The sequence below is a fragment of the Sminthopsis crassicaudata genome, chromosome 5, assembly GCF_048593235.1.
Source record: "Sminthopsis crassicaudata isolate SCR6 chromosome 5, ASM4859323v1, whole genome shotgun sequence".
In the NCBI taxonomy this organism is placed as follows: domain Eukaryota; kingdom Metazoa; phylum Chordata; class Mammalia; order Dasyuromorphia; family Dasyuridae; genus Sminthopsis; species Sminthopsis crassicaudata.
Window position 1 is genome coordinate 76,674,008 of NC_133621.1, and position 24,319 is coordinate 76,698,326.

Here is a 24,319-nt window from a genome sequence, read left to right on the forward strand (position 1 = left end):
GACTTCTGTATATTCATAACAGAGATACAGTTCTCAAGATTTCTTTTTACCTTTTTCTGCTTCTCTTGAGTCTTGTGGATGCAGATCAAATTTTTTGTTTAAGTCTGTTTTTTTTGTTTTTTTTTTTTTTTTTTTTTTTAAGACACAAACGGAATTCTTCTGTTTCATTAAATGTCCATCTTCTTCCATGGAAGAAAATGCTAAACTTAGCTGGGTTCCAGGTCCTTCGATCCTTTAATGTGGAGGCAGCCAGATCTTGAATGACCCTTAGTGTGGTACCTTGATATTTGAATTTTTTTTTTTCCTAGATGCTTGAAATATTTTTCCTTTGTCTGATAGTTCTGCAGCTTAGCCACAATGTTCTGTGGTGTTCTTTTTAGGGTCTTTTTCAGACGGTGTTTGATGAATTCTTTCAATGCTTATTTTCCCTTCTTTTTCTATTATCTCTGGACAGTTCTCTTTGATGATTTCCTATAAAATAGAATCTAGGATCTTTTTTTTCATCATCATTTTTGGGAAGTCCAATGATCCTCAGATTATCTCTCCTAGATCTATTTTCCAGGTCTACATATTTTCCCAATAAATATTTGATGTTATTCTCCAGATTTTCATTTTTTTTTTGTTTTGGTTGACTGATTTCTCAATGAATCATTCATTTCTATTTGTTCAATTCTGATTTTTAATGAGTTATTTTCTTCATTCACATTTTTTATTTTTTTTTGTATATGTCCAATTGAGTTTTTAAATGAATTATTTTGCTCTGTTGAATTTTTTCCATTTCACTATTTTTTAAATTTTTTAAAATTTTTTAGTGAGTTATTTTCTTTTTCCAAATAATAAATCCTACTTTTTTTTGAACCAAATCAAGATATTTATTTATAATTTTTGATAGTATAAATGCATGAGTAATTTTTTTAAACATCATCCCTTGTATTCATTTTTCATTTTTCCAAATTATCCCCTCCCTCCCTCTACTCCCTCCCCTTGATGATAGGCAATCCCATACATTTTACATGTGTTACAATATAACCTAGATACAATATATGTGTGTAAATACCATTTTCTTGTTGCACATTAAGTATTAGATTCCGAAGGTATAAGTAACCTGGGTAGATAGACAGTAGTGCTAACAATTTACATTCACTTCCCAGTGTTCCTTCTCTGGGTGTAGCTGCTTCTATCCATCATTGATCAATTGGAAGTGAGGTGGATCTTCTTTATGTTGAAGATATCCACTTCCATCAGAATACATCTTCATACAATAATGAAGTGTACAGTGATCTTCTGGTTCTATTCAACAAATCCTACTTTCTTGGGAATTTTTTATTTTTTACAATTCAGAAATCCTACTTTCCTGTGATTTTTTTAACCTTTTCTAATTCACAAATTGTGTTTCCCTGCACCTCCTGTGAATTCTTAATTTTTTCCAACTCAAATTTCAGGACGTTGTTATTCTCTATCATAGATTCTTTTTCCTTTCCCCATTTTTCTTCAAACTCTCTTAACTTTTTAATAGTCTCTTCCAGGAGAGAGTTATGTGATGGGTGGCAGGTATCATTCCCCTTTAGTGTGTTATCTAGAGACTCTCTGCTCTTAGCCTCCTCAGGGTTGGATACCCTCTCTTTCTCTGTATAGAAGGTGTCCATCATTCTCTTCAGTTTCTTACTCATGGTTAACACTCTGTGGGGTGGTCTTCCCTTGGGTAAGAAATTTATCAGCTTTCTCCCAGACAGGGATAGAATGCAGCAATCCTGTGACTGGACTTAGAGAGAGTTCTGGGAGAGAGTTCCCCTCCCCCTCCAGAAATGACTTAGAGGTGGTTAGCATGGCTGTGTTGTGAGGAATGCCCTGTGAAGGATCCCCTCTGTGTGGCCTAGTGACTGCCCTGAGACTGAGACTAGAGACCGAGCAGTAAAAGCATCACAAACCCCAGCCAAAACATCCCATGGGGCCGTGGATATTAGCAGCTGATGGGAAAAGACCCTGCACTCAAACTCAAAGTGTCTGACTGGAAAGCCCAGTCCCTGCTGCAAATGTTCCGCTGTTGTGGGAGTTCCAGTGCTGCTGGAGTTTAGCTACTATGTGGATTAGAGGCTACCCTGAGTTGTGTCCCCTGCTGTTCATGTTCTTAACTGCCCCAAGGAAAAGCCCAGGACAGCAACTACAACAGTGCCAAGATCAGTGTTAGGTCAGTTCCGGGGTGATTATATTTTCTGGCTTTTTCTTTTAAGTGGCTTTGATTTCTCTTCTGATCCACTGTTTTATAAGCAGAGTAGAGCTCTCAGCCTATGTCAGATTCTTCTACTCAGTCACTTCTCTGATCCTAGAGTTTTTTTTTGTTTTAGTTTATTTTAAATTATTTTTAATAACTAACATAACATTTTTCCTTGTATATCTATATCCGTATTGTACATAGATGTCTACTCATATAATAGATTGACTGTTGAAGTATATATTAGAGTCTCGGTAAGGTGTCATATTTAGAATTGGAAGGGATTTTAGAGAGAACTATGTCCTTTTCATTTTTATAATAAAGGAACTGGTATAAGAAATTTTGGCCAGAGATGGCTCTCAGAGAATAAATGAATAGTTCTTTTTAGAAGAAACTGAATCTTCAATATGGTAATTTAATTTTGATATGATTTTGTACCTATGCACAGCTGGTATTTTAAAATTAAATCAGTTTCTTTAAGATGCCATTCTATGGAGTGAAACAATTGAATTGTTATGTAGTCAACTGACCTTTCTAGATTTTTATATAATGCATTTTTTTTCTATATTTTTTATATGTTTTGTCATAATGCCTCTTAATTAATATTCGACAACATGTAAAAGCTGCTCTGGTATTGTATATGAAGTTTATGAAGGTCTTCATCCTGGTGATGTTCAGCTTTCCATAGCATTTGCATGGGGCAATGCCAAAATTGTTGTTTGCACACTGATTACTGGTGCCTTTAAATGATGATTTCTGCACGCCTTTCAAGTTGGTTAGTGATTAGACAGCAGTAGATGTTGATGTTTCCTGGGAAGGTACCCATTCACATATGCTCCATTGTGCAACAGTCAAAGTTGTAAATAAGTAATATGCACATGCATTTGTGTGAAATGCTTCTTCCAGAAAACCTGGGGCTTACACATAATTGGGATGGCCTGTCCATAATGTTCCTAATGCTATCTTGATATTTATGCATTCAAGATGAAATGAAGTGTATGTTAAATACTTCTCAACTTGTGCACAAAGCATGTGATGAGCTATAATTGGGCAAACTGTCACGTGATTCATGGCTTGTAATTCTATTTAGTATGGGCAATCATCTGGAAATTGTAAATGAGAATCCTTAGTGTGCAAGCACTTGAAAGATGTGCATATTCTCATTTATACAGGAAGTGATGAACACTGTTCTCAACACATTCAGCATTTTCATTCAGGCGTCATATTTTGCTAATTAATTTTAAAACACTTGTTGAGTTAAATTCTCCTCTTGTGTAACCTATTATTTGAAGTAAAGTAGAATCTTTAGAAAGGTTAATTAACTCTTTCAGTTATATAGTATTTTTGAGCAGAAAATTGTCAGGATTAGGTGAACAGCTTTATATACTATATTTAGAAAAAAATATATTGGTGAAAGTGGTTACTAGTTTTTCTTTTTTCTTTTTTTTTTTTAAAGTAGCAAATTGAATGTATAGAAAGGGGAGGGAAGATGATTTGTGTCAGTAAAAAAAAAAACAAGTTATATTGATGAACTTTTCAGCTTACATTAGTTTAATTGTAATCTTCACATATGGCTCATAGATGTGTGTGTGTGTGTGTGTGTGTGTGTGTGTGTGTGTTTATGCGTGTGTGTCTCTCTCTCTATATGCATATATATATAATGCATGTATGTATGTTATATACATATTCCACTTATACATGTATATTTATATATTTGTACATATTAATATACATGTGTGTGTCTATTTCCCAGCAGTTTTAATTAGTGAGTTCTTATCTAAAAAGGTGGGGTCTTCAGGTTTAACAAACACTAGCTTAATGTAGTCATTGTCTACTATCTCTTATGTACCTAATCTATTCTAATGGTGACTATTAACCAGTACCAGTAAGTTTTGATGATCATTACTTTATAATACAGTTTGAGCTCTGGTATTGCTAAGCTATTTTCCTTTATGATTCCTTTTCATTGATTTCCCTGTCAATTCTTTGATTTCCCTTTTTCCATTTGAATTTTGTTGCTATTTTTTTCTATCTGTAGAAAATAATTTTTGGTAGTCTCATTAGCATGCTGTTGTATAATAAATTAGCTTAGGCAGAATTGTCATTTTTAGTATATTAGCTCTGTTTCACCATTAGCAATTAATATTTTTCCAGTCTTTTAGATCTGACCTAAATGGACAGATCTAAAAATGTTTTGTAATGAAAAATGTTTTGTAATTGTAATAATATAGTTCTTGGGTTTGTCTCGGCAGGTAGATTCCCAAGTATTTTATTTTGTTTACAGTTATCTAGAATGGTATTTCTCTTTCTCTCTCTTTCTACTGGACTTTGATGATAATATAAATAAATGTGTATGATTTATGTGGGTTCATCTTATATCCTGCATCATTGCTGAAGTTGTTAATTATTTTAAGTAATTTTAAAGTTTATTTTCTAGGATTTTCTGAATATACCATTATGCCATTTGCAAAGAAGAATAGTTTTATTTCCTTGTTAATTGTCTATTCTAATTCCTTCAATTTCTTATTCTCTTATTGCTATAACTAACATTTCTAGTACTATCATGAATAATAGCAGTAATACTTCAGAATATTTCAACTGAGATATCCCATTGTTATCTTAAACTCAACAAGTCTATAACAGGATTCATCTCCTTCCTCAGTCTCTACTTCTTATAATATTTTCTTTCTTGAAGGCAATATACTTATGATGTCTTAGGATTGTACATTTGGTATTATCTTGCCATCCTTATTCCTTCTCATCACATTTGCTCAACCAGTGTAATATCTTTTCAGTCTCTAGAGCATCTCAATAATTTAACCTGTTGCTCTACTCATACAGCTTCTATATTAGTTTGGGCCCTTCTTAATTCATATTTTCTTTCCCCTCCCAACCTTCCTTCTGGTACATAATCTACTTTCAAGGAAGCACTACTTCATTTATTTATTTTCCATCCTCATTGCCTAACACATTCAATAACCATTCATTATGTTTACTAAATATATCTGGCATAGAGCTGTGCTTATTGAAGGCTTCTTGTCCTTGTGCATTGTTCTGATAATACAAGCAATATTAATAGTGCTGTATCATTAAGACAGAAAAATGTTGCATAATATCATATTTTTCATAGATAAAAAAACTCTTAATAAAGAAAGAAATTGAAATTAGTTATTTTCAAAAGCGGGTAGAATATTTAATGTCAATTTAAAATTACCTTTTTTTGCATTCTTTATTTAGTCTTTATTTTAAATTCAGCAAATAAAAATTTCCTTCTCCTCCAGGACTAAGAATTGAAAAAAAAAATAAAATTACTTTGGATTAGTCACTTGTGGGGAATTGGAAATAACTTTCAATATTTTTATGTGGTTCACTGCATTCACAATCCATATATTTTATTTTTGGGTGCCTCCTACTTCTACTGTATAGTTGTATAACTCAGAAATTGCAAAGAAATTACAGGTTATTCAAAGGGAAAAGAGAAGACCTAATTTTCAATGCAACAAGCATTTATAAGGAAACATATAATATATAGTGATAATGGATAGAGAGATAACCAAAAATACATAATGAACTGGTTTCAGTTTGTACCTATTAAATGCACACCATATTGAATGTTGAATGATCCTGGAGAAGTCAGTTAAGTTTTCAATTTACGACTTGGTATAGTAACATTTTATTGAGGAAGTATTGTATTTATGTGAAAGTGTATATATACACAGTCAAAACATTGTAGTTTTATAAATGCAATTCAAGCATTGTCATGAAAAATTCATCCCAAGCACATTGTTAAAGACAAAGGGCAATTTTTTTTAAATCAAGGAAACAAAATTATATTAATGTGGATGAGAGAAATATTATCAATTTCCCTTCTGCCAAACAGAAGTAGTTTAGATACAATTTGTGCAAAATCAGTTGAATCACATGCCTCTCTGATGTTACACTGAGTCTCTAGGGCAATAGAAAAGATTAGATGAGGAGATATTCTATGGAACTGGTGAGCTCTGCAAGAAGAACAGAATGTTGATGCTGTTAGATTTTAATTACATGGATATTGATTGGAATAGCAACTGTACAGAAAGTAAAGAGTGGAGCTCACGGGCTGGTAAAGAAAAATCTATGAAGCTGTAATTCCAAATTTTATTATTGTCATAATAAAAACTGGAATAATAATAGAATATAGTTGCATTGGGACACAATAATAATTAACTCCAAGGACATTAATGCTATAAGGTTGGTAAAATATGTTTTTAAATTTTGTGTTTTTTAACATAAGCTTAAGAGAAAAATCTAATTCAAATTATTCATTTTGCTTTTAAGAGAATTCAATTTCTTGAAAAATATTCCTGTAAGTACCATGTTTTTATTTTAGGTATTTATCTACATCTTCAATGCCATACCTCCCCTTTGCATTTGTCAGGTGTTTTTCATAAATCTAAGACTTTCCTTTTCAGTTATAGTAAAAAAAAATGCCTTGAATAATCACCTTGTATTCAAATCTGTTTCCAATTCACATCCTACAGGGATACTCTTGATGATAGCCATCTCTCTAGGGATCATACCCCCTATCTTCTCAGCTGACATGGCTGCTGTAGAATTTGGGTGATGGTAATAAAGTTAGTAGTTTGAGAAAGATAGGTAGTCAGGAAATAAGATTATAGAAGAAAGCATGGGCAGGTTGTAACCTGTACTGGTATGTGGATTATTTGAATTGATAACGTCATAGATAGATGTCATGAAAAATGATTATATCTTTTATGTTTTAAAATGATATTGAAACTTCACAAGAAAATATTATCTGAAAAGGGAAAAAGAATGAATGAGTTCCAATGAAGGTAAGCAATGCATTGATGACATCTCCCCACAGCTCATTGAATCCCATTACAATTGCCAGAAAGTTACTTCAGACTTAACAATACTTTCCACTGTATATAGTCACTCTTCTCTTTGGTCTTCCAACCATTCCCAAATGGAAGTTAAGATGTTTAGGCTTAGTCCTTAAGTACTTCTTAATTTGGCTGGTTCTGATGTAGGTAAGCCTCACCTATGAGTGGTAGCTCTGAGTTATCAAGGAAAGTTTTATGCAATTAGTGCACAGATTTTGAATTTAGATATGCATGAATGATGCAAAATTTGCACTGCTTTTTTCATTTCCCAAGTTACAAGTATTCTCTCTCCTTTCTCCCTTCCCCTCTTCTCTCTTTCTCTTCTCTCTCTCCTTACCTTCCTCACTTTCTTCTTTTATCTTTCCTTCTTACTGCAACTATATGTATAATTGTGTGTATGCATATAATATATGTGTATATACATGTATATTTGTGGTATATATATGTATATATATATATATATATATATATATGACAGAGATAGAGTGTTTATGATTAATTATTTACATTTTGTTTCCCCTATTTAAATTTAAACCCTATGGCTTTTTAACATATCTGCATACTTAGTCTAATATCTGATATGTAGTAAATATATAGTGATTGAATCTGAGGAAACAATGAGGATACCCATTTCAGAATATCATACAAGAGAATATGAAAGTATAGATTAAACAAATATAATTTGAATGGGATGGATTAATTCAAAAGCAAGCATAAGAGTACAGGACAGGATAGACTAAAACAGAACTTTTGGATTAGAAAAAATAAATTAGAGAATATTTTAGAATTTTGTATGAAGAAACCAATTACAAGGAAGTGAAACAATTTTCAACCAGTAACTAGGATCACGTACCACATTACAATAGTCAGAGAAAAGTTAATTTTTAAAGAATACACAAAGTTCCACTTCTTTAATAAAGAATGAAAACTCAAAGTCTTATGTTCTGCCATTGTTTAAAGGAATTTAATTTTGGTAGTTCTTTCTACCAGAAGTATAGTTCAAGAATTAATTGAGTAGCTACATAATAATATATTATCATAGTATAGGTTAATGTGACTTTTACTAAAATGAAGTACTCTAAATCTTTCTCCTCAAAACTAGAAATATGTTATATATACTGGCATTACATATATCTTAACATTAGTAATAGCTAAATTATTATCTTTCTATAAATTTGGAAATCTAAATTTAATCAATAAAAATGTTCTCCTTAGTAATGAATTTGCATTCTATGTTCTAAAATGCAATGCCTGGCTTATTTTATGATATTCCTCAAACAAAGAGATTTCTATTCCCATAACATAATTACACATTATACCTTGAGTTCTTATTGAAATATTCACAGTGGGAACATTTCAAATGGATAATCCATGGTTAGTATTTGGAAGAGAAATTCTTTTTGATGTTATATCAATGATAAAGCAAACTAATTTCACCAAATGTTCTTAGATAAAATTATGAGCTCAGACTCAGGAAGAGTTTGTATTAATAGAGATTGGAACTTAAATGTATAAAGAAATGATGGATATCTTTATAAGTCTACAAGTTTTAAAATAAAAACTAGAAATATTATTCTGCATTGAATTTTAATGATATTCTCAGGGGCCCTGACATCAGATTTAACACAAATTCATTATTTCTGGCACGGAAGGCAGTTATTATTATACTTATTTAAATTTGATGTGTGCAATTAAACTCAAATGTTTTTTTGTTTTGTTTCTAAGCCCTTTAAAGAAAATTTGGAAAAAACTGTCTTCATCTTTAAACTTCAAATATATAACAATTTAGGTGAATCAAAAACATCCATATATTCTGCCTCTGTTTTTCTGTCTCTATCTGTATCTCTGTCTCTCTTTGTTTCTGTATTTCTTGCTTTCATTTTCCTTCTTTTTCTGACTGTCTCAATCTTTCCATCTCTCATTACTAACAGCATTTCTCTCATTTATAAAATTACAAATCGTCAAGATGAATTTATGTTTGATACAATATGTTTTCCACTTTGAAAGACAATTACATTTAATAAGTAATTTCTAAATACTGCCTAATGAGCCTGAAAACAAAAAGTTACACAAACAACTTAACTTTGTAATATGAACAGATCATGATTCCAAGGAATGAAGCAGTTATCTATTAGATGTTCAATATTAATAGAAATTCATGCATGAGCTAAGAAAAAAATATTTCATTTGGTTTATGTCTGTTTTATTTTTATTTTTTTAGCAATCTGGTTTAAGAATTCTTAGAAGTGTCAATTTATGAAAACAAATAGATAATGATTCTCCATGGCAATCAAAACATTAAAAAATTAACTTAAGTATATTTCTCATCTCTAAGCAGGCCAAATTCTCTCTTGGAATGAATAGAAGTATTTGAAAGTGAATGAAAGTAAAACCTATCATAACCTTTCTTAACCTACCAAGGTGTTTCCTCATATGCTACATAGTATCTAATTATATCCAAGATTTGACTTCATTGAAAATCCAATGATACCTTTGTGAAACAATGACTTATCAGAGCAGGGTTTTTGAAGAATAGAAGACCATCTGTATCATTGACATTTATATATTTAATTTTCATGTGATCATTCTTAAATAGAATGGAGAAATTTATATTCTTGTTTTTAAAATTTTATTTTTTCTAATTACATATTTATCCTTTGAGTTCCAAATTCTATTGTTCTTTTTTTTTTTTTTTTTTTGTCTTCCCCTCTCTGAAATGTTAAACAATCTGATGTAGGTTCTAAATTAGAAATTCTAGAAAAACGGTTTCATATTATTCATTTAGTGAAAGAAAACTCAAACCAAAAACAAAAAGAATGAATGTGAAAAATAGTATGCTTTGTTCTGTATTCAGACATAAACCTTTCTTTCTCTGGAGGTGATAACATTTTTCATAATGAATTCCTTGGGATTGTCTGATATAAGTTAGATAACTAGTCCATTATAAGCTAAATTTTTTAGATATGGTGCTTCCAGGAGGAAGTGAAATCCAACAAACTTCATAAATAATAGACAAATAAATGCACAATGAATGAAAAGAAAAGGGAAGAAAAAGGAAAAGTCAAGCTCTAGCAAATGCCATTAATTTAATAATGCACCACACATTTTATATTACAAATCTGGATGATGAAAATAAGTGGAAAGATAATCTAATAAAATTGTGTCAAGTGAACTTTCATTAATTACTTACTAGACATGAGGCCTTCAAGATCATCTGAGTGAATGGTATAATAAACAGGATTTTAGAGAATTCTTTTGCAATAAGAGTAAAAACAAAATGCTTTTTCTGGTGGATCTTGAATAAAAAATTGTCAGCAAGAATTAAAGGTGATCATAGTCCTCTTAATCATATGCTTGAAGCAAAAGCTTTTTACCTCTCCGGAGATGGGCTTTGAGGTCATCTGGAGATTGTTAATGAAGAGGTTTAGTAACATAGAAGTTATATGAAGTTTGAAAAATTACAAAGCAGATGCCAGAAGAGGTAAATCATTCACAAATACAATCACATTAACAAAACATAAGTGCAGCTTTTTAAAATATGTCTTTTAGATTTATTTTTTTCCATCAAATTACATTTTTTTCTGGGCTGAGAGATCTAAGGCTTAGAGAGATGATGATGATGATGATGATGATGATGATGATGATGATGATGATAGTAATAATAGCTTTTATATAGTGCTCTAAGGGACAAAAAAGTGCAGTGGGCAGAATACTATTTCTGTAGTCAGGAAGACTCATTTTCCTGAATTAAAATATGGCCTCAGACACTATGTAGCCCTGAGCAACTCAATCCAATTTGGTTTAATTTCCTCATCAATAAAATAATCTGGAGAAAGAAATGGCAAACAATTCTAATATCTCTGCCATGAAACTATAAAATGAGTTGCCCTAAGAGGCAGATGGTAGAATTCTTGAGGAAAATGAATCAGAAAGAGATTGTGACTTGCTAAAGTTGGCATATGCGACTATATACTTGAATTTAGGGCTTATGAATTACAAACTCAGAACTCTCTACATCTATGTAAGTTTTCAAGTACCTCATCTGTGGTAACAGATATTATAGAAGCAAAGTTTTGAATCCAAATCTGCTGGTTCCAAATCAGTGTTTTTTTCATTTAACTATTAAATATCTTTCTCCTTTGAAATATGCTTAATACACACATAGAAGTAGTGCTGTGAATAGTGATGCTTTCACTCAACTTTATCACTAAAGAAGTAATGTTTTAAGTGCTAACTATAGTGTAGATCCTCCCACTAATTGAGGTTTCTTTTTGTTTGACAGCAATGACCTTCCTCTTAATGATGTCTTCTTAATTCTTTTGTATTTCACAGTGTTTTCTCCCTTATTATGGCTGAATTAGAGCATTAATATTTTCTAGCTATGTGACTGTGATCCTGGGCAAGTCACTTTACTCCAATTGCCTTAGCAAAAAAAAAAATAAAATAAAAAAAAAAATAAAAAATAAAAGGAAGAAGTCATTGAAGGGAAAAGAGGTAAAGGAGGTATTGTTTAATTCTAACCATTGATACAAATGGCTAATAGGATTTGGTCATTTTTAAACTACTAGATGCATTTAAGCTGATTATAAAGGAAAAACATGTATTTTATCCCATCTACTTAAACTTTTTTAACCTTTTGAACAATTATCGATTGCATATTTAGTAATAAAACATTGAATTTTTAATTTGTTTAAGAAAATTCTCAAAATATTTTTATATTTATATTTTCTTTAAACTGAAAGTCAATTTTTGATTGTGAGAAAGTTCAATTTGACTTATTCTCCACAAATATATATGCATATATATACATATATATATACACACACAGACACACACATATATATATAAAAGATCATTTAAATTGCATTTTTTTTCTATTTACTTTGTGTCCAGCTTATTTGTATAAATAAATTCCAATTAGGGACAAGTAAATGTAGTGAAATCTGTATTTATGTTTTTCCCCACCCCTCTCTCAACAGGCAAAGAGAGGCTGTGAGAAAGAAGATACACTTATTTCTGATGAGATATTTTACCTGGGACTCACAATTCAAAAGAGCTCTTACTGAAGGAGTTTCTTATAATGCTTCCTTAACTCACTTAACTTCCCCTCTAACAATTTGGATGCTGTGCCACTTGATCATATATATTTCATATTGATTTATGCTTCATTGAGTATAACACCTTTTAGGAAAATGTAGCTTCCTCCCTTACCTCTTCTTCTTCTTCTTCTTCTTCTTCTTCTTCTTCTTCTTCTTCTTCTTCTTCTTCTTCTTCTTCTTCTTCTTCTTCTTCTTCTTCTTCTTCTTCTTCTTCTTCTTCTTCTTCTTCTTCTTCTTCTTCTTCTTCTTCTTCTTCTTCTTCTTCTTCTTCTTCTTCTTCTTCTTCTTCTTCTTCTTCTTCTTCTTCTTCTTCTTCTTCTTCTTCTTCTTTTTCTTCTTCTTTCTTCTTCTTCTTTTTTTTTTTTTTTTTGCTAAGGGTTGGTGTTAAGTGACTTGCCCAGGGTCACATAGCTAGAAAGTGTTAAGTGTCTGAGATCAGATTTGAACTCAGTTCTTCCTGACTTCAGGGCTGGTGCTCTCTCCACTGTGCCACTTAGCTACCTCCTTACCTCTTTTTAATTAGAATTATTTTTGCTTTTGCTTTGTCTGTCTCTCTCTCTCTCTTTTTTTTCTTCAGCTAAAGCATAATATATTCTTCTCCAGCCTTTTACCATTAGTCTGTGTATATCTTTCTGTTTCAAATTTCAAATGTTTCTTGCAAACCACAAATACCCTCCTCTTCCTCCTCCTGCTTCTCCTCTTATTCCTCTCTTTCTCCTCCTCCTCTCTCCTTCCCTCTCTTCCTACTTCTCTCTTTTTCCTTCCTCCTCCCTCCCTTTCTCCCATCTCCTTCCTCCTTCCTCTCACTTTCTGTCTCTCTGTCTCTGTGTGCCTCTGCCTCTGTCTTTTTCTCTTTCTCTCTCTGCTTAGTGGCTTTTAAAGTTGAGCTTTGCTTCTAGAGTACAAATGACAGTGATCAAAGCTTTTTTTTTGTTTGTTTGTTTGTTTTGTTTTGTTTTGTTTTGTTTTGTTTTGTTTTGTTTTTGTTGTTTGTTTGTTTTGTTTTGTTTGGTTTGGTTTGGTTTGGTTTGGTTTGGTTTGGTTCTGGAGGCCAGAGCCTGGTTCACTGACTTTGACTACTGGAGCTTCAGTTACTTGCTCCCTTCATTGGGGCAGCCTGATGCCTGTTGTTACCAGGTTCTTGGCATGGCAGTTTGGCTTCTGTGTTGGGGCTAGAGGATCCGTCATTAGCCTGTTGTATCAATGGCTTGCTGAACTAGGTCTGTTTGGTGATCTGTGTGTGGCTAAGAGCTTCCAATTGGCTTTCCTTCCAGTGCTGTGGTGTGCTCTGCTTTTACCCAAGTGAGGCAGGCCTTTTCCAAAGTCCTTCCAAGTTATCTTAAGCTGGAAAATTGTGTAACTCCATTTTTATGTAGATTCTCTTGATCCAGAATCTTTTAAGGGACTTGATTTAACATTGATTTCAAGGGAATCTAGGGAGAGCTCAGGCAACTCCTGATCTCTCTCCACCTTATTAGCTTCACCTCCTTTTATTATTATTAATTTCATAGTTGTTCTATCATTTCCACTCATATAGGAAGCATCCTGGTGCATACAATATGCTTTTGAACATGTAATTTATTATTTCTCCATTATTTCATAATGTTAGTAATTGCTACAACTCTGAATGAAATTTTCTATTAGGTAAATTTAATAAATACCAATCCCAAGTTAAGAGGTGGAAAAACACTTCCCACTCAATTTATAAAATGAAAATGATAGATTTGTTGATAGATTCTCCAAAAAACAAGCTATTTTTTGGAGTTTTGAAAGTCTTCTGTTCAAGACTGACACAGGATGTGTTTATGAAAGTCAGCTAAATCACATAGTAAATCTTCAGTGTATTATGGGCAATTCATGAAAATTGTTCTCTTTACACATTATTTCGAAGCATTTCATTGGAATTAGAGAAGAAGCATTAGCTTGAACAAGAGAAATTCTTTCATAAAATATCAGCATGTAAGAAAGGTTGGATGATAAGGAACTTTTCATTGATGTTTGGAGTGCCAGTTGAAATGATACTTCCTGTTAGATATTTGTCTATACTGCTTCCTTCAGTTTTCTATTGCTAAATAGAATAATTCATTTTGCCATTATCTGCACTATTGTCCAATGTAGGATGGCTGAATAGGCTTTCTTAGTAAATAGCCATGTCTATGGTCTATAAACTGAACTGAGTCTGTCATAGTAAACTGAGACATGAGTCTTCTATTGTTTCTGCCTTGTACTTGAAAGTCTGGTGCCTTCTGTGGTGTATTGCTCAATTGCTTTTGTTTATTGTAATTTTATAGGGAAAGAGTCAACTATTCACATAGTTTAAAATTTCTGAACTATTTATATAACTTGATAATCTACTTCAGAATATATGTTTGAAATTGAAGAATGACAGAATTTTATGCCTAAAAATTGATTTTTCCCCTTCAGGACAATAATGAAGTTGTTATATAAGATACAATAATATGTAATGCTATATTATTTTCCAGCCAAATTAATAGTTTCCTAAATAAGCAATGCACTTTCTGACTAGCTCATAAAAAGTTTTGTTATTCTTTTAATCCAGATTTTTCTCTTTTATGATTACCTAGCAAAAACTCTGCCTATCCTATGATACTTATCTGAATTACAGCCTCCTTCATGGTAACTTCTTTAGTAACCTCAACTAGTGCTCATCTCTAACTTCATTAATATTTTTTTCTTCCTGTAAACTTACTTAATTATTTTTAATATATGTTTCATGGTATCCTGTAAAGGGCTAGAACTGAGCAAATGCACTTGGATAATGGAGCATGTGAGACTAATTGCCAATTGGACAATTCTCTATTAACATGTTTGAAGGATGACCCTCCCCATCTATTCTGTGCTGGCTGGATCAGTGGGTGTGGACAAAGAAGGGGAAGTAACATGAGTGGGTGGAGTAGGAGGAGGAAATTAAGGCATTGTCCTGGCAGTGGAGAGAGAGGAAGGAAGTGTGGAGATTGCTAGATCTAATCTCCTGACCTTGACTGCAAAAGACCAAGAATAAAGACTTTTGATTATCCTGACTCCAGCTGATTCTGGGAAGGCAGGGTTCCAAGAGTATCCCTTCATTCATCTATCTGTCTATTTATATATCTATTCATCCATGAATTCATTTGTTTACTTAGTCAAGTTATTAAATCATTAGACAAATTTTGGTACCTCTTCTTTCCCCATCACTATTATGAGGCTTGGAGATGCAAATAGGGTAGTGTTATTGATTGTATCTATGAAGAAGCATGGTTTGTGGTAAAGAAATAAGTTTATAGAGTAAAAATCAAGGATCAAAGAGAAATAAAGGATTAAATTTGGCATGGTGACCTTTCTTTTCTTTTGCTGAGGCAGCTGGGGTTAAGTGATTTGCCCAAGGTCATACAACTAGAAAGTGTTAAATATCTGAGGTCAGATTTGAACTCAGGTCCTCCTGACTTCAGGGCTGGCACTCTATCCACTGCACCACCTAGCTGCCCCATGAACCTTTCTTAAAAAAGGAGTTTCCATGTGGGAGAGAAAGGAGTCCACATGTGCAAATATGCTTGTAGCAGTTATTTTTGTGGTAGCAAAGAAATGGAAAATGAGTAAATGCTTATCACTTGGGGAATGGCTGAACAAGTTCTGGTATATGAAGATAATGGGACATTAGTGTTCTATTAAAAATAATGAACAAGCTGATTTTAGAAAGGCCTGAATTGATTTTGAGCAAAACAAGCAGAATCAGGAAACATCAGGATTGTGTGATGATCAAGTATGAAAGACTTGTTCTTCTTAGTGGTTCATTGATGCAAAGCAATCCCAATAGAGATTGAACAAAAATTGCCATTTGCATTCAGAAAAAGAACCTAAGGAGATTGAAGGTAAATCAGCATATGCTATGTTCACTTGTTTTTTGTTTTTTGTTTTTGTTTTCTTAATCTATACTTATCTCTTACCTATACCATAAAATTTTTTTTTACTTTTGCTCTGATTTTTCTCTCTTAATATGATGAATAAAGCAATTTGTTAAAAATAAAATTAAAAAAAAACTATTGAGTTTACAGGAGAAATATATATATCAAATAAAGAGAACCTACATATGGAAGGATTATCCAAGATAATACTTCTTGAGGCAGGAGACCAAAGTTGAGAAGGCTACGAGAGAAAAGTTGGTAGATAAAGATATTCAGAGAATCAGGAACAGGACAGAAATGAGTGCAATTTTAAACTTTTGTGTGTATATATTTGTGTATATGTCTAACACATATACAAACACATTAAAATGAAAAGTACTTGAACATAAGATGTTTGATCATTCTTCATTATATCTCTATAACTTCTATCATAGTATCTTGCATACAAGAGCTGGTCAATAAATACCTCTTGCTTGAATGGATAAAGGCACAAAAGAGCTCAGGTTTTGATACAAGCAAATTTATGTCATTTATCACAGGGAGAAAACTTGATGTATATATAAAACACATACTCATGGATTCTTCAACTCAAGGAAGCCAAGAAGTGTCTCAAATCAATCGCTTTTCTATTTAAGAGAATCTTTTTTTTTTTTTTTTTTTTTTCCCCCTTTGGTCAAGCACTTCTTTCTTTATTTATTTTAAATTATAGCTTTTTATTTATCAGATATGTGTGTGTGTGTGTGTGTGTGTGTGTATATATATATATATGTATATATATATATATGTATGTATATATATATGTATATGTATATATATATATGTGTGTATATATATATATATATATATATGTATATATATATATATATATATATATATATATATATATATATATATATATATACTATATATATAATACTAATATCTAACTATACAATACATGGTTAATTTTACGCCACTGACAATTGCCAAACCTTTTGTTCCAATTTTTCCCCTCCTTCCCCCACCCTGTCCCCCAGATGTCAAGTTGACCAATACATGTTAAATATGTTAAAGTATAAATTAAATACACTATATGTATACATGTCCAAAACAGTTGTTTTACCGTAAAAAAAGAATTGGACTTTGAAATAGTGTATAGTTAGCCTGTAAAAGAAATAAAAAATTCAGGCGGACAAAAATAGAGGGATTGGGAATCCTAACTACTGGTTCATAGTCATCGCCCAGAGTTCTTTCACTGGGTCTAGCTGGTTCAGTTCATTTCTGCTCTATTGGAACTGATTTGGTTCATCTCATTGTTGAAGATGACCACATCCATCAGAAATTGATAATCATATAGTATTTTTGTTGAAATATATAATGATCTCCTGGTCCTGATCATTTCACTCAGCATCATACAAGTTGCTCCAGGCCTTTCTGAAATCATCCTGTTGATCATTTCTTACAGAACAATAATATTCCATAATATTCATAAACCACAATTTATTCAGCCATTCTCCAATTGATGGGCATCTACATAGTTTCCAGTGTCTGGCCACTACAAAGAAGGCTGCCACAAACATTCTTGCATATACAGGTCTCTTTCCCTTCTTTAAAATCTCTTTGGGACATAAGCTCAGTAGTAATACTGCGGTTTAATAAGTTTAATAATTTAATAAGTTTTTCAGAATAGTTCTAAATTGCTCTCAGAATGGCTGGATGTACTCACAATTCCACCAACAATGTATCATTATCCCTGTTTTCCCACATCCCCTCCAACATTCTTCATTACTTTTCCCTTTTATTCTAGCCATTTTAGGGGTGTAGTGGTATCCCAGAGTTGTCTTAATTTGTATTTATCTGATTAATAATGACTTGGAGCATCTTTTCATATGGCTAGAAATAGTTTCAATTTCTTCATCTGAGAATTGTCTGTTCGTATCCTTTGACCGTTTATTAATTGGGAAATGGCTTGATGTCTTATAAATTAAAGTTAATTCTCTGTATATTTTGGAAATCAGACCTTTATTAGAACCTTTGACTATAAAAATGTTTTCCCAGTTTATTTTTTCCCTTCTCATCTTCTCTGTATTAGTTTTGTTTGTACAAAAACTTTTCAATTTGATATAATCAAAATTTTCTATTTTGTGATCAATAACAATCTCTAGTTCTTCTTTAGTCATAAATTCTTTCCTCTTCCACAGGTCTGAGAGGTAAACTATCCTATGTTCCTCTAATTTATTTATAATCTCATTCTTTATGCCTAGGTCATGAACCCATTTTGACCTTATCTTGGTATATGGTGTTAAGTGTGGGTCAATGCCTACTTTCTGCCATACTAATTTACAATTTCCCCAGCAATTTTTGTCAAACAGTGAGTTCTTATCCAAAAGCTGGGGTCTTTGGGGTTGTCAAACTAAAGTTATTAATTATTTTGTCCTGGGAACCTAACCTATTCCACTGATTAACTAGTCTATTTCTTAGCCAATACCAAATAGTTTTGGTAACCGCTGCTTTATAATATAATTTTAGATGTGGTATAGCTTCATTTGATTTTTTTTCATTAATTCCCTTGAAATTCTTGACCTTTTGTTTTTCTATATAGATTTTGATGTTATTTTTTCTAGGTAATTAAAATAGTTTTGGAGGAGTCTGATTGGTATAGTGCTAAATAAATAGATCAGTTTAGGTTGTATTGTCATTATTATATTTGCACAACCAGCATTTAATATTTTTCCAATTCATTAGATCTGATTTTATTTTTGTGGAAAGTGTTTTATAGTTTTGCTTATATAGTTTCTGATTTTCCCTTGGCAGATAGATTGCTAAATATTTTTATACTATGGGTAGTTACTTTAAATGGAATTTCACTTTGTAACTCTAACTGTTGGATTTTGTTAGTGATATATAAGAATGCTAATGACTTATGTGGCTTTAGAAAATCTTAATTTTTTCAACTTCTTTGGTATTACATTAATTTTTAAATATATCTTACCTGTTCCTCTTTTAATGGAGTTATTCAATGGGGGAGGGGGAGGAAAAAGGGTAAAAGAAATGAAGGAGAGAAGCAAAACAGTTTAACAAAACAAATACAGTAATTGACACGATAAGTCACCAATTTAGGCAAAATCCCAAACTGCTTTCAGAATGAATACGATTATATAGAACTTCATTAAAATCATATTATTGTTTGACATTCCACAGCCTTTCTATTATTTAAATTTTTTATTTTTTGTTATCTTTTCCAAATTGCTGCCTCTAAGGCAAAAGTCTTTAAAAATTTGTTTTAATTTCATTTTTATTAGTGATTTGAAACTTTATTTTATGATTCTTAACAGTTTACAATTTGTCTTTTGAGAACTGCTTGTTTAACTTCATGAAATATTTATAAAGAATGATTTGGCTCATAACTAGAGCTACCTGTCTTTATAGATATATAGTGATATGCCAGTCTCAAGGAGATCAGCTTATATCTGTTTTTATTTTTTTATTTTATTAATTTTATAATTATACATTTTTGACAGTATATATGCATGAGTAATTTTTATAACATTATCCCTTGTATTCATTTTTCCATATTTTCCCCTCCCTTCCTCTACTCCCTCGCCTAGATGACAGGCAATCTCATACATTTTACATGTGTTACAGTATAACCTAGATATAATATATGTGTGTAAATCCAATTTTCTTGTTGCATATTAGGTATTGCATTCCAAAGGTATAAGGAACCTGGGTAGATAGACAGTAGTGCTAATATTTTACATTCAATTCCCAGTGTTCCTTCTCTGGGTGTAGTTGTTTCTGTCCATCATTGATCAGCTAGAAGAGAGTTGGATCTTCTTTATGTTGAAGATATCCACTTCCATCAGAATACATCTTCATACAGTATTGTTGTTAAAGTGTATACTGATCTTCTAGTTGTGCTCATTTCACTCAGCATCAGTTCATGCAAGTCTCTCCAAGCCTTTCTGAATTCATCCTGCTGGTCATTTCTTACAGAACAATAATATTCCATAGCCTTCATATACCATAATTTACCCAACCATTCTCCAATTGATGGACATACATTCATCTTCCAGTTTCTAGCCACTATGAAAAGAGCTGTTACAAGCATTTTGGCACACACAGGTCTCTTTCCCCTATTTAGTATTTCTTTGGGCTATAAGCCCAAAAATAGAACTGCTGGATCAAAGGGTAGGCACAGTTTGATAACTTCTTGGGCATAGTTCCAGATTGCTCTCCAAAATTGCCGGATTCTTTCACAACTCCACCAATAATGTATTACTGTCCCAGTTTTCCCATATCCCCTCCAACATTCCTGTCATTTGTTCCTGTCATCTTAGCCAATCTGACAGGTGTGTAGTGATATCTCAGTTGTCTTAATTTGCATTTCTCTGATCAGTAGTGATTTGGAACACTTTCATATGAGTGGATATAGTTTCAATTTCATTATCTGAGAATTGTCTGTTCATATCCTTTGACCATTTATCAATTGGAGAATGGTTTGATTTCTTATAAATTAGGATCAATTCTCTATATATTTTGGAAATGAGACCTTTATCAGAACTTTTAACTATAAAAATATTTTCCCAATGTGTTACTTCCATTCTAATCTTGTTTGAATTAGTATTATTTGTACAGAAACTTTTTAGTTTGATATAATCAAAATCTTCTATTTTGTGATCAATAATGATCTCTAGTTCTTCTCTAGTCATAAATTCCTTCCTCCTCCACAGGTCTGAGAGGTAGACTGTCTTCTATTCCTCTAATCTATTTATGATTTCATTCTTTATGCCTAAATCATCTACCCATTTTGATCTTATCTTGGTATATGGTGTTAAGTGTGGGTCCATATTTAATTTCTTCCATACTATTTCCCAGTTTTCCCAACAGTTTTTTTCAAATAATGCATTTTTGTCCCTAATGTTTATATCTTGGGTTTATCAAACACTAGATTGCTATAGTTGTACCGTGTTTTGTCCTTTGTACCTAATCTGTTCCACTGAACAACCAGTCTATTTCTTAGCCAATACCAAATGATCTTGGTGACTGCTACTATACAATATAATTTTAGATCAGGTATACCTAGACCACCTTCATCTGACTTTTTTTTTCATTAATTCCTTTTAAATTCTCAACCTTTTATTCTTCCATATGACCTTTGTTGTTATTTTTTCTAGGTCACTAAAATAGTTTCTTGGGAGTATGATTGGTATAGCACTAAATAAATTGATTAGTTTGGGGAGTATTGTCATCTTTATTGTATTTGCATGGCCTATCCACGAGCACTGGATGTCTTTCCAATTATTTAAATCTGACTTTAATTTTGTGGCAAGTGTTTCATAATTTTGCTCATATAATTCTTAACTTTTCTTTGGTAGATGGATTCCCAATTATTTTATGCTCTCAACATTTGTTTGGAATGGGATTTCTCTATGTATCTCTTGCTGTTGCATTTTGTTGATGATGTATATAAATGCTGAGGATTTATGTGGATTTATTTTGTATCCAGCAACTTTGTTAAAGTTGTGAATTATTTCTAATAACTTTTTATTAGAATCTCTGGGGTTCTCTAAGTATACCTCATATCATCTGCAAAGTTTGATTTCCTCATTACCTTCTCTTATTACTTTAATCTCTTTCTCAACTCTTTTTGCCTAGGCTAACATTTCTAATACAATATTGAATAGTAATGGTGATAGTGGGCAACCTTGTTTCACTCCTGATCTTACTGGGAAAGGTTCCAGTTTATCTCCATTGCATATTATGCTAACTGACACTTGTAAATATATGCTCCTGATTATAATAAGGAATAGTCCATTTATTCCTATACTCTCAAGCGTTTTTAGTAGGAATGGATGTTGAATTTTATCAAATGCTTTTTCTGCATCTATTGAGATGATCATATGATTTTTGTTAATTTCATAATTAATATGGTCAATCATACTAATAGTTCTCCAAATATTAAACCAGACCTACACTCCTGGTATAAACCCTACTTGATCATAGTGTATTAGCCTGGGGATGGTTTTCTGAAGTCTTTTTGCTAATATCTTATTTAAGATTTTAACATCAATATTCATTAAGGAGATTGGTCTATAATTTTCTTTCTCAGTGTTCAACCTACCTGGTTTAGGTATTGGTACCATGTCTGTGTCATAAAAGAAGTTTGGTAGGACTCCTTCATCCCTTATTTTTTCAAATAGTTTATATAACATTGGGGTTAATTGTTCTTTAAAAGTTTGGTAGAATTCACATGTAAATCCATCTGGTCCTGGGGATTTTTTCTTGGGGAGTTGATTAAAAGCTTGTTCTATTTCTTTTTTGAAATGGGACTATTTAAGCAATTTATCTCCTCCTCTGTTAATCTAGGAAGCCTATATTTTTGGAGGCAGTCGTCCATTTCAATTAAGTTATCAAATTTATTGGCATAAAGTTGGGCAAAGTAACTCCTTATTATTTCTCTAATTTCCTCTTCATTGGAGGAAAGGCCCCCCTTTTCATTTGTAAGACTAACAATTTGATTTTCCTCTTTCATTTTTCTGATCAGATTTACCAAAAGTTTATCTATTTTATTGGCTTTTTCATAAAACCAACTCTTGGTTTTATTTATTAATTCAAAAGTGTTTTTTTTTTACTTCAATATTATTTATTTCTCCTTTTGATTTTAGTATTTTAAGTTTGATTTTTGGTTGGGTGTTATTAATTTGCTCTTTTTCTAGCTTTTTAAGTTGCAGGCCCAATTTGTTAATCTTCTCTTTCTCTATTTTGTTCAAATAAGCCTCTAAAGATATAAAATGTCCCCTTATTACTGCTTTAGCTTCATCCCACAGATTTTGGTATAATGTCTCATCATTGTTATTATCTTGGGTGAAATTATTTTTTCTATAATTTGCTGTTTCACCTAGTCATTCTTTAAGATGAGATTATTCATTTTCCAATTACTTTTTGGTCTATTTACCCCTAACTTCTTATTGAATGTAGTTTTTATTGCATTGTGATTTGAGAGGAAGGCATTTATTATTTCTGCCTTACTGCATTTAATTTTGAGATCTTTATGTCCTAATATATGGTCTATTTTTGTAAAAGTTCCATGAACTGCTGAGAAGAAAATATATTCCTTTCTATCACCATTCAGTTTTCTCCAAAGGTCTATCATACCGAGTTTTTCTAATGTTCTTTTTTATGTACTTTTTAAATGTACTTTTTAATATTTCTTTCTTATTTGTTTTGTGGTTTGATTTGTCTAAATCTGAGAGTGCAAGGTTGAGATCTTCCACTATTATAGTTTTACTGTCTATTTCTTCTTGCAACTCTCTTAACTTTTCTTTTAGAAAGTTAGATGCTATACCACTTGGTACATATATGTTTAGCATTGATATAGCTTCATTGTTTATTCTACCTTTTAGCAGGATATAGTTTCCTTCCTTATCTCTTTTAATTAGATCAATTTCTGCTTTTGCTTGATCTGAGATAAGGATGACTACCCCTACTTTTTTAGCTTTACCTGAAGCATAATAGATTCTGCTCCAACCTTTTACCTTTACTCTGGATGTATCTCCTTGCTTTAAGTGTGTTTCCTGTAAACAACATATTGTAGGGTTCTGACTTTTGATCCAGTCTGCTATCCATATCTGTTTGATGGGAGAGTTCATCCCATTCACATTTACAGTTAAAATGACTAATTCTGTATTTCCTGCCATCATATTATCCCCAGATTATGCTTTTTTCCCCTTCACCTCCCTGAACCCATTCCCCAATATTTAATATATAGACCCTACTTTTGATGCACAGCCCTCCCTTTTTACTATCCCTCCCCCTTCTTCCAAGTCCCTTCTCTTATTCCCCTTTTCCTTTTCCCTTTTCCTCTCCCCCCTTTTATTGAGGTGAGAGAGAATTCTCTGAAAAACAAATATGTCAATTATTTACTCTTTGAGCCTATTCTGATGAAAGTAAGATTCACCCAATGTTTCTCCCCCTCTCTAAATTCCCTCATATGTGGTATATATTCTATGCCTCTTCCTGGGATGTAGTTTCCCTCTTTTTATCACTCCTTCCTTTTTATTTTATATGTACTCACATATAGACACTAATTATCTATATATATTAGACATAAACACTTATAATACATGTATACATAACACTTATAACACTTATAATACTGGTATATGCTCACACTAACCCACTGACCTTTCAGTTGATGTTTTTTCTTTCTGTACTAATGATATTGATTTTTATTTGGATTAA